This window comes from Miscanthus floridulus, chromosome 19 (assembly GCF_019320115.1).
Source record: "Miscanthus floridulus cultivar M001 chromosome 19, ASM1932011v1, whole genome shotgun sequence".
NCBI classification, from domain to species: domain Eukaryota; kingdom Viridiplantae; phylum Streptophyta; class Magnoliopsida; order Poales; family Poaceae; genus Miscanthus; species Miscanthus floridulus.
In genome coordinates, this window is record NC_089598.1 from 101,361,075 (window position 1) to 101,378,379 (window position 17,305).

Here is a 17,305-nt window from a genome sequence, read left to right on the forward strand (position 1 = left end):
GCTCCGTGTTGTGTCACGAAGCGGTAGTTGCCTCATTCAACATGAGCAATGACCGACCAGGGTTTGAAGGCCAGCCCACGAAGGGCTTAAGGCTGCCTTGCATCAAACAGAGCTGGGGGAGAAAACATAGATGAGCCCCGAGCGGCCCTCGCCTAGTCTGCCCCAAAGCAGACAGGGTCATCTCAACCTTCTCGTTCGATCCAAACCTTAGCCAAACCCATAGAATCTCCATCGTGGGGAGGCCAGCGGGCCACCTGGGTCAGTCTCCAGAACAACCCAGGCATCTGCCGGGTTGCAGGTTAAGGAGTAGTGGAATGTCATATGAGGGCTATGGCGACCCCATCACGAACGATGGATCCAGATTTCACTCGAACATGCCTGTTAGCGAGCTCACCGAGTGGGTCACTCGAGCCATTAGGGCAAGCGACGTTAGCTCAGCCCCTCTGGTTGTTGTTGATGTTTCACCACCGATAGCCTGCCATGGGGGTCCCCAGGGCAGTATTGTTCGGGCTTCAGCGTATGCGGAACTCAACGGTGAACGCAAGAGACAGTCGATTTATCCTGGTTTAGGCCCTCGACTGTGGTCGAGTAACAGCCCTACGTCCAGTCGGCGTTAGCCTCTGCGTTGGATTGATTGTGTTGTAGAAATCATGATCTCCCTTCTCTAGGAATCCTACCCTCCTTTATATAGTCAGGAGGTCAGATTCCTAGTCGGTTTACAATGAGAGTTCCTAGTAGGATTACAAAATAATACTACTACTAAGATTACATGGGGAGAATCCTAGTTAGACTAGATCTTCTCTCTTCCTTGCGGGGCATCCTGTGGGTCCTACACCGACAAGCCCCCGAGCACTTCATGGTTGTACTTCGGAAGCCTTGTCTTGTTCCTCTAGGTCTTGCCGAGCAGGGACAAGCGTCGTCCGAATGCTTTCTTGAGTGAAACCATGTAGCGCTTCTTGGAATCTTCGAGTGGCGTGCGCTTTTTTGAAGAAAAAGGTACTCCCATCTGAGTGTAGCCCCCGTGCCTCTTGCTTTTTGGAACAAGGAGCTGGAGGGTCTTGTCCTGAAATTGCTCTGATTCTTCGTCGAAGGGCTCTTGAGCATACTATATCTGAGTTCTTTTTGGGTGGGTGCAATTTTTCATAAAAATTGCACTCATTGAGTGTAGCCCCTGAGCCTCTTGCTTTTGCTTGCAAAAGTTGGAGGGTCCAGATTCTTGTCTTCAAAAAATTCTGGGGCTATGTATCCCGCAGCCCAGACCCTTCTCACCGATAGCCTGCCACGGGGGTCCCCAAGGCAGTATTGTTTGGGCTTCAGCGTATGCGGAACTCGATGGTGAACGCAAGAGACAGTCGATTTATCCTGGTTCAGGCCCTCGACTGTGGTCGAGTAACAGCCCTACGTCCAGTCGGCGTTAGCCTCTGCGTTGGATTGATTGTGTTGTAGAAACGTGATCCCCCTTCTCTAGGAACCCTGCCCTCCTTTATATAGTCAGGAGGTCAGATTCCTAGTCAGTTTATAATGAGAGTTCCTAGTAGGATTACAAAATAATACTACTACTAAGATTACATGGGGAGAATCCTAGTTAGACTAGATCTTCTCTCTTCCTTATGGGGCATCCTATGGGTCCCGCACCGACAAGCCCCCAAGCACTTCATGGTTGTACTCCGGAAGCCTTGTCTTGTTCCTCCAGGTCTTGCCAAGCAGGGACAAGCGTCGTCCGAATGCTTTCTTGAGTGAAACCATGTAGCGCTTCTTGGAATCTTCGAGTGGCATGTGCTTTTTTGAAGAAAAAGGTACTCCCATCTGAGTGTAGCCCTCGAGTCTCTTGCTTTTTGGAACAAGGAGCTGGAGGGTCTTGTCCTAAAATTGCTCTGATTCTTCGTTGAAGGGCTCTTGAGCATACTATATCTGAGTTCTTTTTGGGTGGGTGCAATTTTTCGTAAAAATTGCACTCATTGAGTGTAGCCCCCGAGCCTCTTGCTTTTGCTTGCAAAAGTTGGAGGGTCCAGATTCTTGTCTTCAAAAAATTTTGGGGCTATGTATCCCGCAGCCCCGAGCCTTCTCCGAGTTCTTCTCTTTAGAAAAGAAATTGGATGAAGGGTCTTGATGTGTTGTCGTCGTTGTAGTCTTGAGTTTCTTGTATTCTTGGTCCTTTGTCTTTGGTTCCGAGCCTCCGGGAGTAGTTGGAACGAAGGCCGAGCCCCCTAGCTTAGTGTTGATTAAGCCATGATGCTGGCCGAGCCCCTGAGCTTAGTGACATGATATATGAGTTGTTTTCGAACACTCTTACTGTTTGGAACAAAGAGTTGGAGGGTCTTGAGTCTGATTTGTTCGAGGAACTGAAATTTAACTGAAAATTTCTCTTGTTGTGGTAGTCTGCCGTTTGCCAGGTGAGGTTGTATGGTGGCGGTTGGGTATAAATGTTGCCTGTTCACATGTTGCACAGTGTTGGTATATTCTTCCGAATATGCTCGATTTCAAGTACTGTGCCTGAGTCTTCTATTATTGAATCCTGTCTTTTCACTGTGTCCTTTGTAAGGCCTGTTTCGTTGGTACTCCTAGTCCATGTGCACCGCTCCTTCGATCTATAAATACCCTCCTGGAGTGCTTGTTTTCTTCCATTGAACATCTTGAATCTTCGTAGTCATGAACATGGTTGTTTGCGAAGTAGAGCAGCCCCTAGGCGTCTTTTGTAGTTCCTGTGCATCTTGTTGTAGCTAGAGGAAGTCTTGTGATAGGGGTTAGAGGTAGACTAACCCTGCAGCAGCAATGTACTAGGAAGTACGTAGCGGTAGTTGGAGGAAGTCTTGTGATGTGGGCTTCGTTCCTTCATCCGGCAGTTCTGGGTTGATCTTCGCCGTCTGTCTTGAAACTGTTCGGTGCAGATCAACACCTGATCCTGCATCACATCGGGCTTGGGTAGACAGATGCCTACCGACTTCCCCTGGTCTTTGTCGTCCTGCCGTGGTGCTGATTTCCGCCTTGGATGCACTTTGTCCTTCCTTTGAAGAAAATAGTGTAGCCGATCGCGGTTTGTTCTACCGAGTAGCAATTTGGAGCACGTAGTCGTTCTAGAGCCTAGTTGTGTCCAGGCTCCTCTTTGCTGCCTTGCTTATCGTAGTGCCGAGTTCATTGGGTCTTGTAAGATGTGTAATCTTCTATCTTTGAAGCCATTTGTAATGGAAAGAATCTTGTCTTCAGAGTTGTCGTTCATTTTTCTGCTGTAATCCTAGTTACTCATGAGATTCCCGAGTTCTTTCTTTAATAACCGGGTTCTTTTGTTCCTTGCGAGGTAGCCCTTTCTTTCTTCTTGGTTGACGGGTTGTTCTTGTAGTGATCTGATAACCCTGCCGTGGTGCTGGACGGATAAGTCTGAAATCTGCCCGTTAAATTGTACCGTTGTGTGGGTTTGTGCCGTCCGTCATTTTAGCTGTGTCAGTAAATGGACCGTTGCATTCCCACACCGTGCTTTAATGGGCCTTGTGGGCCATTTTTATCACTGAAAAATCTATTTAAAGACCTTTTATCTTCCTTTCCTTTGCTGCCCAGCTCTTGCCTTGAAACCCTAGCTTTCAGAAATCCGCCGCCGTCATCGTCGCCGTCACCCGAGCACCACCATCCTAGCTTCATCTTCCCCAGTACCTTTTTGCTTCCGCTAGTTCATGGGTAAGAAGAAAACCGCGAGCAAGTCCTAGGCGACCTTCGTGGCTGAGGAGTCATCCCTTTCTTTGATCGAGAACCAAGAGTTCGTGGCTATGAGGGCTGCTCAGAAGGTTTGGCCGGCTCCAACAACAAGCGAAGACCAGCTGTGCGAGCTCGTCAGCGACGGCTTGATCCAAAGCAAAGACATCGCTGAATGGAGAGTTCTGGGTGAGCATCGGGTTCCTGCTCCGGGTCCTGGTGAGATTGTCCTTTTTGTTTCCTTTGTCCGCGCCGGACTTTGCCTTCCTGCTTCCGCCTTCCTTCACCAGTTTCTTGGTTATTTCGGGGTTAGTCTGAACCATCTAACCCCTAATGCCGTTCTCCATCTTTCCGTTTTCGTTCATCTCTATGAAGCTTTCCTTGGAATCCCTCCTTCTCTATCTCTTTTTCGCTACTTCTTTTGTTTGAAGCCTCAACCCCGTCGTGAAGAGACCAATGTTCTCGGCGGCTGTGGGATCCAGTTTCGCTAGGGTCTTAAAAGCAAGTTCTTTGACTATGTCCTGGTTGATTCTGTGAGGGATTGGTGTGCTGATTGGTTTTATGCCGCAAATTTGATTCCTTCTCTTTCCGTACATTCTGGATCTGGTCCCTTGGTTAATGACCGGTGGGATAAGAACCCCGTGTCGCCCGCTGAAATCCAAGCAATCCAGCCACTCCTTAATAAGATTAGTATGCTAAAGCAGTAGGGTTTAACCGGTTTTGGGATTGTTTTGAGTTTCCTTCATTGCCGAGTTCAGCCTTTGAAGGAGCGTGAGCATTTTGGCTTCGAGTATTCTGGGGCTGAGGATCCTTCACCTATGGTCCCAGCTCTTGAGCTGACCGATGAGGAGGTACTTGAGCGTCTCCAAAAGATGTTGAAAGGGGCGAGCGTCGTCCCGCTTACTATCTTCGAGTTCTCTGCTAACAACTCGCCTCCAGCTGTAAGTTGTTTATCTCTTTGTCCGGGTACTTTGTGTACTCTTGTTGTATCCATTTTTGTTTAACTTTTCTCTGTCTTGTTGTATAGGAGTTTGGGCGCAACTTTGTTGACCCGATCCCCCTAGATGTTCTCCCTGTTTTGGCAAAAGCTAGGGAGAAACTTGCTAGAGCTTCTGCAACCAGTAAGTTCCCGTTCTCCACAGTGCTTCCTAGAGTTTCTTCTGGATTTGTCGACATATATGAAGAATATGTTCCTCGTCTAGTCCCTCGTGGTCCTCGTAGTGTCCTGAAGAGGGGGCGAACGGATGGGTCTTCATCTGGCCTGCCTGTTTCCAAGAAGTCTCGCAAGCCAAGTACTCTTCCAGGTACTCCAGTTGTAGCTAGCATGCTCTTAGGTGAGCATATTTAATACTCTTTGTCTCTTTGTCTTCTCCTTTCCTTTTATCTTGAACCGGGTACTTTTACCCTTCCTTCAGCGGGCGGTCTGGTGGCCTTGGTTGAAACCGAGGAAGAAGATGATGAAGTTCCCCTCATCGTGCGGCGGTGAGTTGCTTTTATATTCCCCTTCTATTGCATTCCTCCTCTTTGTCTTGATTTTTAGTCTTGATCTTTTTGAAGGAAACGGGCGTCGGGTACGAGTTCTTCTGAGGTCTCTACGCCGGCTTCTTCTGAAGCTCCGGTGTTGAGTTCCTTGGTACCGAGCTCCTCCGCACTTCCGATGCCTAGCTCTTCCGCGGCCTCAGCTCCGGCTTCTTCTGAAGCCCTGGTATCAGCTACACCGCTCCTGTCGCCAAGTGGTGGGAACGTTTTCGCCGCCGTTGTTCCCCCTGCGAAGCCTTCTTTGTGTTTTACGAAGAAGAAGATAGTCGGGTGAGTAACTTCTGGCTTCGTCTTTTTGCATCTGCTTCCCTTTTCCTTTGTTCTTATTGGTAAGTTTATCTGTCAACTTTTCAGGCCTTCGTTTTCTCTTGACCCTCTGCCGACTTCTTGCCAGTTTTCTAGTGTGCTATCGAGTACCGAGCCTCAGGGTTCGGAGCGCTCGGTAGGCGAAGCGGTTGCTGAGGAGACAAGGTTTCCTGGTGAAGGCGTTGTTGTTGGCTTGGTTGCTTCTGAAGTGACCACGGCTATGGTGGTAGGTTCATCTGAGGGATTGGTCTTGACTTCCCGTGAGATTGCTCCGGTCGTGCCTTCTTCGCCTCGACCGGCTTCTCCTTCTCCTTCTCTTACTTCCGGTGGTCTGCCTTTTGCCGATGAGGTGGTGCAGCAGTTTGATGCCACCCATCGACTATCGGAGTTAACCGCTGCCTGGGGGAGCTTATCGGCCCTCGTGACTTCTTTTGGTGAAAAGCTCCAGGTAAGTTTTACTGCCACTCCTCCTTTGTATGCTTGTTTTTCTTCTGTCCTTACACCTTGTTTTTCTTCGTCTCTTCTTGCTCAGTCTTTCTCTCATGATCATTCTGGCTTCTTTTTCTCATCTGAAAATGAGAAAAAGTTGTCTTCTGAGGTGACCGCTCTGAAAGCCGATCTTGACCTCCTCCGGGCTTAGTTGGAGACAGAGCGTCAAATGCACCAAAAGGAGGAGAAAACCCTTCGTGCCCGGGTAGTAGAGACGGAGAAGCAGAGGGATGCCGTGGTGGAGTCTGTGAAGAACGAGTGCAAAGGTGCCGCGGGTTCTGCTTGTTTCATCTTGTATTTTGACTTCTTTTTTCGCTGACTTGTTTTTCGGTGCCTTGTCTAGTTCTCCGAGTTGAAAAGCAGAAGCTCTCGGAGAGTATCGATGAAATGAAGGTTCTTGTCCGCTCTAGTCATAACAAGGCTGAGGAAGAACTCGCCCTTGCTAAGCTGATTAGGCATGGAGCTGACAGAGATCTTATGTAGGCTCAAAGAACTATCGAAGACTTATCTGGCAAGTTGGCGATGGCTACCGAAAACTAGAAAGCTTTATGGAAATCCTTTCGTTCAGTAGCCGACGTACTCCGAACTCTAGCGGACGATGGGCAATCTTGGGCTCAGTTTATTCCCTGAATTCTGACTCGTTTTCAAGAGTTCGTGAAGAGGTGCGCCCAACTGTGTACCAAGAATGTCTTGGCTTAGGTCCGGGTTCTTGCTCCAGAGGCGCCTCTGTCCAAGATAGCAGAGGAAGCCGATAGTCAAGAGTACATTGACGCCATTGAGCGGATGGAGCCTGAGGTCGAAGACTTAGCCAGTAGAGTTGTAGATAATCTTAATGTTGTTATCTCCTCTCCTGATGATGATGCTTGAACATAATCGACCTCTGTACTTTTGATTTTTTATAACAGAGTAGTTATATTCTTTTTTGAATGAAGATACTTTGTTGATACTTCCTCTATTTGGTTGCCTTGTTTATTCCTTGGATGAGTTGTCCATGTGATCAGAGTTGTTCGACTCGCCGAGTACTTGGTCTTGCCTTCGTCTTTGCCATGTAAACAACCCTGCATGTTGACAACCTTCTTTGATCTGTTGAGTTCTTGTCTGGCTTTCGCCTTCGCCGTATAAAACAACTCGGTGTAGACCGTTGCCTTGACAGACTCTATGATCTCAAGTATCCTCAGTGTAGCCCCCGAGCCTCTTGCTTTTTGGTACAAGGAGCTGGAGGGTCTCGTCTTGAATTTTCCCTGATCCATGCTCAGGCTTGGTTGTTTTTTTTTTGGGTGTTAGCTTGTTAGCTACCCTTATCGGCGGGCTCAAGCATCTTTTCAGCTATTTTGCTCTCTGCCGGTAGGCTCAGGCATGTTTCGGCCATTTTGCTTTTTGGTTCGGGTGTTAGCTTATTAGCTACCCTCATCGGCGGGCTCAAGCATCTTTTCAGCTATTTTGCTATCGGCCGGTGGGCTCAGGCATGTTTCAGCCATTTTGCTCTTTAGTTCGGGTGTTAGCTTAGCTACCCTCATCGGCGGGCTCAAGCATCTTTTCAGCTCTTTTGCTCTCGGCCGGTAGGCTCAGGCATGTTTCAGCCATTTTGCTCTTTAGTTCGGGTGTTAGCTTATTAGCTACCCTCATCGGTAGACTCAAGCATCTTTTCAGCTATTTTGCTCTCGGCCGGTAGGCTCAGGCATGTTTCAGCCATTTTGCTCTTTTGTTCGGGTGTTAGCTTATTAGCTACCCTCATCGGCGGGCTTAAGCATCTTTTCAGCTATTTTGCTCTCGGCCGGTAGGCTCAGGCATGTTTCAGTCATTTTGCTCTTTTGTTTGGGTGTTAGCTTATTAGCTACCCTCATCGGCGGGCTCAAGCGTCTTTTCAGCTATTTTGCTCTCGGCCGGTAGGCTCAGGCATGTTTCAGCCATTTTGCTCTTTTGGAAACAACTCGGGGTTTAGCCATCATAAGACATATGTTGTCGAAAAACCATCTTTATTGATTATGATCGTTTGATACACATTTTGTCGAGGGACAACATCTTTATAGGTCATGAACGTTGATCTCTTGTGTTTTGTACATGTACTCTCCTTTGAGTTGTTTTCATGCGTAGAATCTTCTCAGTTGGCTAATGTGCCATGTATTACTGACTTCTTTCTCATCTTCAGCCATTAACTTGTACGTTCCTGGTCCGATGACTTTTGAGACAATAAAAGGACCTTCCCATGGACTGAGTAGTTTATGGCGTCCGTCAGTTTTTTGTATTCTTCTTAGCACTAGGTCCCCGACTTGTAGTGATCGAGGCTACGTACTCTTGTTGTAGTGGTGTCTTAATCCTTGGAGGTATCTTGCTGATTGAAGGGTAGCGTTTACCCTGACTTCTTCTATAGTGTCAAGTTCTAATCTTCTGGTGTGTTCTGCTTCTCCTTCGTCATACTGTTCTATCCTTGGTGACGTCCAAATCAAGTCGGCAGGTAGCACAGCTTCTGATCCGTAAACTAAGAAGAAAGGCGAGTATCCGGTAGCTCTGCTTATTTCGGTCCGTAGTCCCCACACTACTTTGGGTAATTCTTCAATCCATTTTGATCCATAGTTTGCTAGTTCTTCATATAGTCTTGGTTTCAACCCGGCTAGTATGAGTCCATTGGCTCTTTCTACTTGTCCGTTGGCTTCTAGGTGTGCGACTGATGCGTAATCTATGCTAAAGCCACAATCTTGTGCCCAACTTTTGAACTCTGTGGCTATAAAGGGTGAGCCTAAATCTGTTATGATTTGATTGGGCATGCCAAAGCGGTACATAATGTCTTGGATGAACTCGACTGCTTTGGCCGCGCTGTATTTTGCGAGTGGTTTGTATTCGATCCACTTGGTGAACTTGTCAATTGCCACGAAGATGTACTCAAAACCGCCCTTTGCCTTCTTGAGTGGTCCTACTTGATCTAGCCCCCAGCAGGAGAAAGGCCAAGCAGGTGGGATGCAGATGAGGTTGTGAGCTGGCACATGAGCTTGTCTTGTGAACATTTGACAGCCTTTATATTTTCTGACGAGTTCTTCTGCGTCTTTCAGAGCTGTTGGCCAGTAGAAGCTGGTACGGAAGGCTTTGCTGACTAGTGTTCTTGAAGCAGCATGATTTCCGCAGCAACCTGAATGTATTTCGTCTAGGATTTCTCTGCCTTCTTGGAACGAGACACATTTTAGGAGTACTCCTGATGATGCAGCTCTTCTATAGAGTTTGTCCCCCACTAGGACGTAGTTTTTGCTTCTACGAACAACTCGGGTGGCTTCCTCCTTCTCATCTAGTAACTTATTCTCTTTGATATAATCAATAAAGGCTTGTGTCCATGAAGTGTTGATTACCAGAATGTGACTGCCTTTGGTTGGGGGTTCTGGGGTTTTCTCTCTGGTTTGTTTGATAGAAGGAGTCGATAACTCCTCTATGAATACGCCAGGTGGTACCTTTGCCCTGTCTGATCCGAGTTTGGCGAGGACATCTGCTGCAATGTTGTTATCGCGCAGGACATGCATAATTTCTAACCCCTGGAAATGTTTTTCGAGTTTTCAGATTTCAGCGCAGTAAGCACCCATGTTTTCTTTGGTGCAGTCCCAATCTTTGTTGACTTGGTTGATGACTACTGCCGAATCACCGTATACGAGTAATTGCTTGATTCCGAGAGTAATTGCCACTCGTAGCCCGTGAATGAGAGCTTCGTATTCTGCTTTGTTGTTTGTAGCTTGCCATAATATCTAAAGGACATATTTAAGTTGTTTTCCGTCCGGAGAAATTAGGAGAATGCCTGCGCCGGCTCCTCCTAGCTTGAGTGACCCATCAAAGTACATCTTCCAGTGGTCAAGGATTGTATCTGACAAAGGCTGTTGAATCTCTGTCCACTCGGCCACAAAATCGGGAAGGGCTTGAGATTTGATTTCTTTCCACGGGGTGAAATCGATGTTAAGAGCTCTGAGTTCAACTGCCCACTTTGATATGCGTCCCGTCGCATCTCTGTTGTGTAAGATGTCTCCGAGCGGGAAGTCTGTCACCACTGTGATCTGGTGGCTTTCAAAATAGTGGCGAAGCTTGCGTGAAGTGATCAATAGAGCGTAGAGTAGTTTTTGCACATGCGGGTACCATATTTTTGATTCAGATAATACTTCGCTGATGTAGTATACGGGTCGTTGTACTTTATACACGCGTCCTTCTTCTTCTCTTTCTACGACTATTGTCGTGCTGACCACAGTAGTAGTCGCCGCAATGTATAGCATCATATCTTCGTCTTTCCTTGGGGGTGTGAGAATTGGTGAGGATGTGAGGTATGCCTTAAGTTTCTTGAAAGCTTCATTGGCTTCTTCTATCCATTCGAACTTATCTGTCTTCTTTAGTAGTTTAAAGAAAGGTAATCCTTTTTCACCGAGCCTTGAAATGAAATGATTGAGTGCCGCCATGCAGCCCGTTAGCTTTTGCACATCTTTGATGTTTCTGGGTGGGCCCATCTCCGTTATGGCTCTAATTTGCTTGGCGCTTGCTTCGATTCCGCGATGACTGACTAAGAAACTGAGTAGTTGTCCTAAAGGAATCCCAAACACACATTTGTTCGGGTTCAATTTCCATCTCCACTTTTTCAGGTTCTCGAAGGTTTGTCTTATGTCTTCAATCAGTGTATCCGGGTTCTTTGTTTTTACAACTACATCGTCCACGTATGCTTCTACATTTTCACTGATTTGATCGCCAAGGCATGTTTGGATAGCTCTTTGGTAGGTGGCTCCAGCGTTTTTGAGTCCAAATGACATGGTCTTGTAGCAGTAGGCACCAAACAGGGTGATAAAAGATGTCTTGCTCTGGTCTTGCTCTTTTAATGCTATCTGGTGATACCCTGAATAGTAATCAAGAAAGGATAATAGGGCGGATCCTGCTGTTGAATCAACTATCTGATCAATGCGTGGTAGCCCGAACGGATCTTTCGGACAGTGCTTGTTGAGATCTGTGTAATCAACACACATGCGCCATTCGTCCGTGTTCTTTTTCTGTACTAGAACTAGGTTTGCTAGCCAATCTGGATGAAGGATTTCTCTAATGAATCCGGCCGCCATTAGCTTTGTGATTTCTTTTTTAATTGCTGCCTTCATGTCAGGTGAGAATCGTCGTAGCTGTTGCTTTACAGGCTTGGAGCTTTCATTAACATCAATTCTGTGCTCAGCCAACTCTCTTGGGACACCTAGCATGTCGGCCGGCTTCCAAGCGAAGATATCTTTGTTGTCTCGAAGAAAGTTGGTGAGCGCGAGTTCCTATTTTGCCGAGAGGTGAGCACTGATGGTTGCTGTCTTGGAGGTATCGCCAGTGCCCAAGTCGATTTGCTTGACGTCGACTTCTTTTGGTGGTGCGATGATGCTGGGCTTTTTAGCCGGTATTTCTAATTCTTCTTGGCTCATCTCTGTAGCAATTGTGGCTATTTCTTTTCTTCCATTGTCGGCTTGTGCTTTGGCTGCGATTTGGATTGCCTGAACGTCGCAGTCAAAAGCACGCTTCAAATCACTTCGAAGAGAAAGGACACTGTTGGGTCCTGGCATCTTAAGCAGTAGGTACGGATAATGTGGTATTGCCATGAATTTTGCCAATACTGGGTGTCCGAGGATTGCATGATATGACGAATCGAAGTCTACAACCTCAAATTTGATAAACTCTGTTCGGTAGTTCGAAGGAGTTCCAAAAGTAACGGGTAAAGTAATTTGTCCAAGTGGCATGGCTGCTTTGCCTAGTACTATGCCGTAAAAAGGTGTACTTGTTGGTGTAATCATCCCGGCGAGTTGTAGTCCCATCTTCCTTAGTGTTTCTGAAAAGATGATGTTGAGTCCGGCTCCCCCGTCGATTAGTACTTTGGTGACAGTCATACCAGCAATAGTTGGATCTAGAACCAGTTGATAATGGCCTGCGTTTCCCACGCTAGTCCATTGGTCTTCTCTGGTAAATTGGATAGGATACTGTGACCAATTGACATATCTTGGTGTAGCCGGTTCTGCTGTCATGATAGTCCGTAGTGCTAGTTTTTCTTGATGTTTGCTTCTGCAATCTGGAGCCCCTGAGAAGATCACTGCTACCGTTCCCCTAGGTTTTTGGAATCCTTTGTCCTCGTGGTTGTCATCATCTTTTTTCTGATTGTCCTCTTTGGTGTTCTCCTTACTATCTTTTCTTGTGTATCGATCATTGAAAGTGTAGCAATTTCCGATGGTGTGTCTCCCATTGGGGTGCAATGGGCAACGTATGTTTTCAATGTCATCATATCTTCTGGATTTGGAAAACTTCTTTGATTTGTCGGCCATTGCCACGGTATTGTCTGGTCTATGTTTTCTTTCTTGATGTCTGCTATTTCGATGATTTTGCTTGTCCGGGTTGTCCTGGTTGCTTCTATCCGGGAACCTCTCTCGTGTTTTTTCTTCTACAGTAATCATCTTTTCCACTGTTCGTCTGAATTCTTCATTGTTTCTCGGATTTTCTTTGCAGAAGTCTTGAAATTGCCACCTAGCCATGATTCCGTGAGAGAAAGCTTCAATTACTTCTCGTTCGGTGATGTCATGCACTTGAGCTCGTAGTTCACCGAATCATCGATAGTAATTTCTAAGACTTTCGCCTCCCTTTTGCTTGAGTCCTTTCAGTTCTGCATGAGTGATTGGGTGTGTAATGATTCCTGCAAAATTTTCACAAAAAGCTCTTTGCAAGTCCTCCCAATTTCTGATAGATCCTGGATTTAATTTGTTGAACCATTGGAGGGGCATGGCTTCTAGTGCCATGGGAAAGAACAGGGTCTTGATATCGTCGTCACCTCCGGCTAGTTCAATTGATTGTGAATATATTCTAAGCCATTGCCTTGGTTCAGTTTTGCCATCATACTTAGAGTGATTAGACGGTTTGAACTTGTGAGGTAATCGTACCGATGCAAGCCTGTTCGCGAAACAGGGGAATCTGTCGTGTGTTCCGGCTTCTTTGAATTCGGATTCAGCACCTCCTTCTGGCCAACTGTTGTTTTGATGGGAATAATTCTGCGAGGCTATCTGGGTAGGCACCCTACTCCTGGTCTTTCTTGGTTGTTCAAATTGGTGGCCTTGATTATGTTCCTTCCTACTTTCTCCGTTATGGCTTCCACCTGGCCCAAGTCTTTCGAAAGCGGACTTTCTTTGATTTTGATCTTCTTGCCTGTGGGTTGTTGATCTGGCGGGTAGTCTTGATTGGGCTCTCTCTTCATGCGTTCTCGGGATCATCGACCGAAGCAAGTCCTAGAGCTGTTCATACTTCTCGCCGGGATGTGAAGTTGCTCTGAGTTCTTCTAATGCTTCTCGAATCTTATCGTAAGGCGTATTTGTCGTGCGTCTTCCTTTGACTTCTCGTTGTGATTTTCTTCTGTCGTATTCAGCCAACTCTGACTCGTATCTGATCCAGGCTTCCCTGTGCTGCCTAGCACGGTGTTGGCGCCCTTGCTTCAACTTGTTTTTTCTTTCTCTAGCTTGTTTCTGACTCTCGGTTTCTCCATCGTAGCCCTGGGCAAAGGGTGATATGTTGGATTCTGATTCATCTGATGACCTGACATCGGGTGCTTCTGGGGGATTTAATGGTGACCGATGACGTCGAACCATGAGTACTTCCTGTGCGTGAGCCGTTCTGTTATTGGCGTTGGTTTTCATACTGTCGGAGTTGCTGATGACTTTAGTAGATGCCTCGATGTCGTAGATCGAGTCTCCTTCTTGGTAGGGTAGAATAGCCGTTGTCGTCGTGTTGTCTAGTTGGGTACTGTTATCCTTAGGAACAGAGTCTAGCCAGTGAACGATGCAGTCTTGAGATGTTATAGTCAGGACGAGACCTTCCTGAGCTCCCTTCAGTGGCATTCTTAGTACTGGATCGAGGACTTCTCTAAGCCGTGCCTGATAAGATCTTGCCATGTTTAGGAGTCCGAGTGGAGGAAGATCCGACTTCTTGAAGGGATTCTGCGCGTACTCCGAGTTGTATTCTTGATAGGCCAGGGCCACGTTAAGTCCCATCGAAAAAGAACTCAGTTTCCCGAAAGGACTCGGATAAGACTCCAACTCGGATGCGGAGCTCGAATTCGAGTCGGATGCGCAAAGCTGCGGAACCTGAGTTGAATCAGACACTATGAGCTACACGAATCCTTCGGAGATTTGATCTGTCGTGGTCGTCGGAATAGAATCGTCTTCATGGTGTTTCAAATCCTCGAGGAGACGACTTTGGAGCTTGCCATTGTTGTCCGCCTCACAGATCCATGAGCCGAAGATGAAAGTTGATCCCGTTGAGAAGATCATGTTGTTGAGGTCTATCGAGCTCTCGGATGCAAATTCACCGAAAGCCCCTACCTGGCGCACCAGCTGTCGATGTTTCACCACCGATAGCCTACCACGGGGGTCCCCGGGGCAGTATTGTTCGGGCTTCAGCGTATGCGGAACTCGACGGTGAATGCAAGAGACAGTCGATTTATCTTGGTTCAGGCCCTCGACTATGGTCGAGTAATAGCCCTACGTCCAGTCAACGTTAGCCTCTGCGTTGGATTGATTGTGTTGTAGAAATCATGATCTCCCTTCTCTAGGAACCCTGCCCTCCTTTATATAGTCAGGAGGTCAGATTCCTAGTTGGTTTACAATGAGAGTTCCTAGTAGGATTACAAAATAATACTACTACTAAGATTACATGGGGAGAATCCTAGTTAGACTAGATCTTCTCTCTTTCTTACAGGGCATCCCGTGGGTCCCGCACCGACAGTTGTGAGAAACTGCGAATGGGGTAACACACAAAACTCAACCGACCCCGACCAAAGCCCAATGGGGCTCAGGGGCTCAAGACGCCCAATGCCTCGGCACGTCCGACGCCAGGATCCGCAAACTCTGTCTTGCCCGATCGCTAAAAACTGCCTCGGCACGTCCGACGACAGGATCCGTGACTCCGTCTCGCCCGATCCCTAAACTACCTCGGTATGTCCGACGCTAGGATCCATGACTCCATGTCGCCCGATCCCTAAAACAACTTAGCACGTCCGACGCCAGGATCCATGACTCTATCTCGCTCGATTCCTAAACTGCCTCAGCACGTCTGACGCCAGGATCCACGACTTTATCTCATTTGATCCCTAAACTGCCTTGGCACCAGGATCCGCGACTTCGTCTCGCTCGATCCCTAAACTACCTCAGCACGTCCAATGCCAGGAACCGCGAGCTCCGTCTCGCTCGATCCCTAAAACTACCTCAGTGCGCCCGATGCTAGGATCCACGAGCTCTGTCTCGCTCGATCCCTAAAACTACCTCGGCTGCGTCCGATACCAGGATCCGCGAGCTCCGTCTCTCCCAATCCCTAAACTGCCTCGGCTACGCCCGACGCTAGGATCCACAAGCTCCGTCTCGCCTGATCCCTAAAACTGCCTCGGCTGTGCCCGACGCTAGGATCCACGAGCTCCGTCTCGCCCGATCCTAAAACTGCCTCGGTGCGCCCGACGCTAGGATCCACGAGCTTCATCTCGCCCGATCCCTAAAGTGCCTCGGTTACGCCCGATGCCAGGATCTGTGAGCTTCATCTCGCTCGATCCCTAAAGTGCCTCAGCTGCACCCGACGCCAGGATCTGCAAGCTCTGTCTTACCCAATGCCTAAACTGCCTTGGCTGCGCCCGACGCTAGGATCTACGAGCTCCGTCTCACCCAATCCCAAAACTGCCTCGGCTATGCCCGACGCCAGGATCCACGAGCTCCGTCTCACCCAATCCCTAAAAACCGCCTCAGCTGCGCCCGACACCATGATCCACGAGCTCTGTCTCGCCCGATCCCAAAACTGCCTCGGCTACGCCCGACGCTAGGATCCACGAGCTCCGTCTCGCTCGATCCCTAAAAACTACCTCGGCTGCGCCCGACGCTAGGATCCACAAGCTCTATCTCGCCCGATCCCTAAAACTGCCCGCTGACAAAACCCCCTAGGTGATTCTACCCGAATCACCTGGGGGCTCAGGGGCTACACCCACGGGTGCGCTCGCGCGCACCCGCTGACGAAACAAACCTCCCCCGCTAGCAAACACGAAAAAAACCCCAAATGATTCTGCCCAAATCACTCGGGGGCTCGAGGGCTACACCCGCGGGCGCGCTCACGAGCACCCGCCGTCAAGATAAAAATCCCCTAGATGATTCTACCTGAATCGCCCAGGGGCTCGAGGGCTCCTATCGGATTCATAAACCCGGGGTCCCTCATGGACCTACTTCCCAGCAAAGGCTTGGCCCAGTAGACGACGTTGCGAACGACACGCAAACTCTTGGGCCAGCCCAAACACCTAAAACAATAGGCCAGAAGGGCGATCCAATCTCTGACCGAAAGGCCTCTCAAAGGAGGAACATCACTCGATTCTGACTCTGGCTTGCCTCTCTGACCGGAAGGCCTGGCCAAACACTTCTTCTAAACTCCGAACTACGTCTCCGATCAGGGACACACCGAACCCCTGCTTACAGCTCTTTTCTGACTGGCGCAGTCGGAGCCAACTAGGACCAACCGATCGAGGATGCCCGCTTAGTGAGGATCAGGAAACGGACGGAGCAAGTAAGGCAGGGCACTCAAGTCAACTGCAAAACCGAGGATCATATCCTATACACCTACAGGACAGTACCGATAGGACATGTTAGAAGAGTGCCCTGCAACCTTCCAGGCATGTCAGAACCCAAGAAGTGTTGTGGGCGCCGATATTTGCCCTACAGTGTTGTGGGCACCCATAACACTCCCATACCGGATGAGCACGGTAAAACCCCTTGCATGCCTATGGGCATCAACAGCATGGCAGGCACCGACGTTTGCCATACCAGAAGAAGACAACGCAATCTCCCACATGCATCTGACATTAACAGTGTTATGGGCGCCTACAATCATCTTGTACCCGACGGCGTGGGCAACAAGACTTAGCATGCGTACTCTCTCTTTCTCTCTCACTTGTAAGGCCATCCCCTTCATCTATAAAAGGGGATGCGCTCTCTCCCAACAGATAGATCCCCTCAGTTCACTCAAACACCACAACAGAACCACTAGGTTCAAACCTCGAGCATACGCTCGAACACTTAGCACATAGCGGAGCTCCCGTCACTCTCGGCCCTTTAGACTAGAGTCCGACCGGACCTCTTGTACCCCCATCTTTCTCCCTTCCATTTGTAACCCCATAGCAAACTTCGAGCACCTGGGCTCAGGAATAAAGTCACCGACCGACTCAAACTAGACGTAGGGCACGTTGCCTGAACTAGTATAAACCTTATGTCATTGAGTGCTAGGCCACTTCCGATCACAACGTATAGCA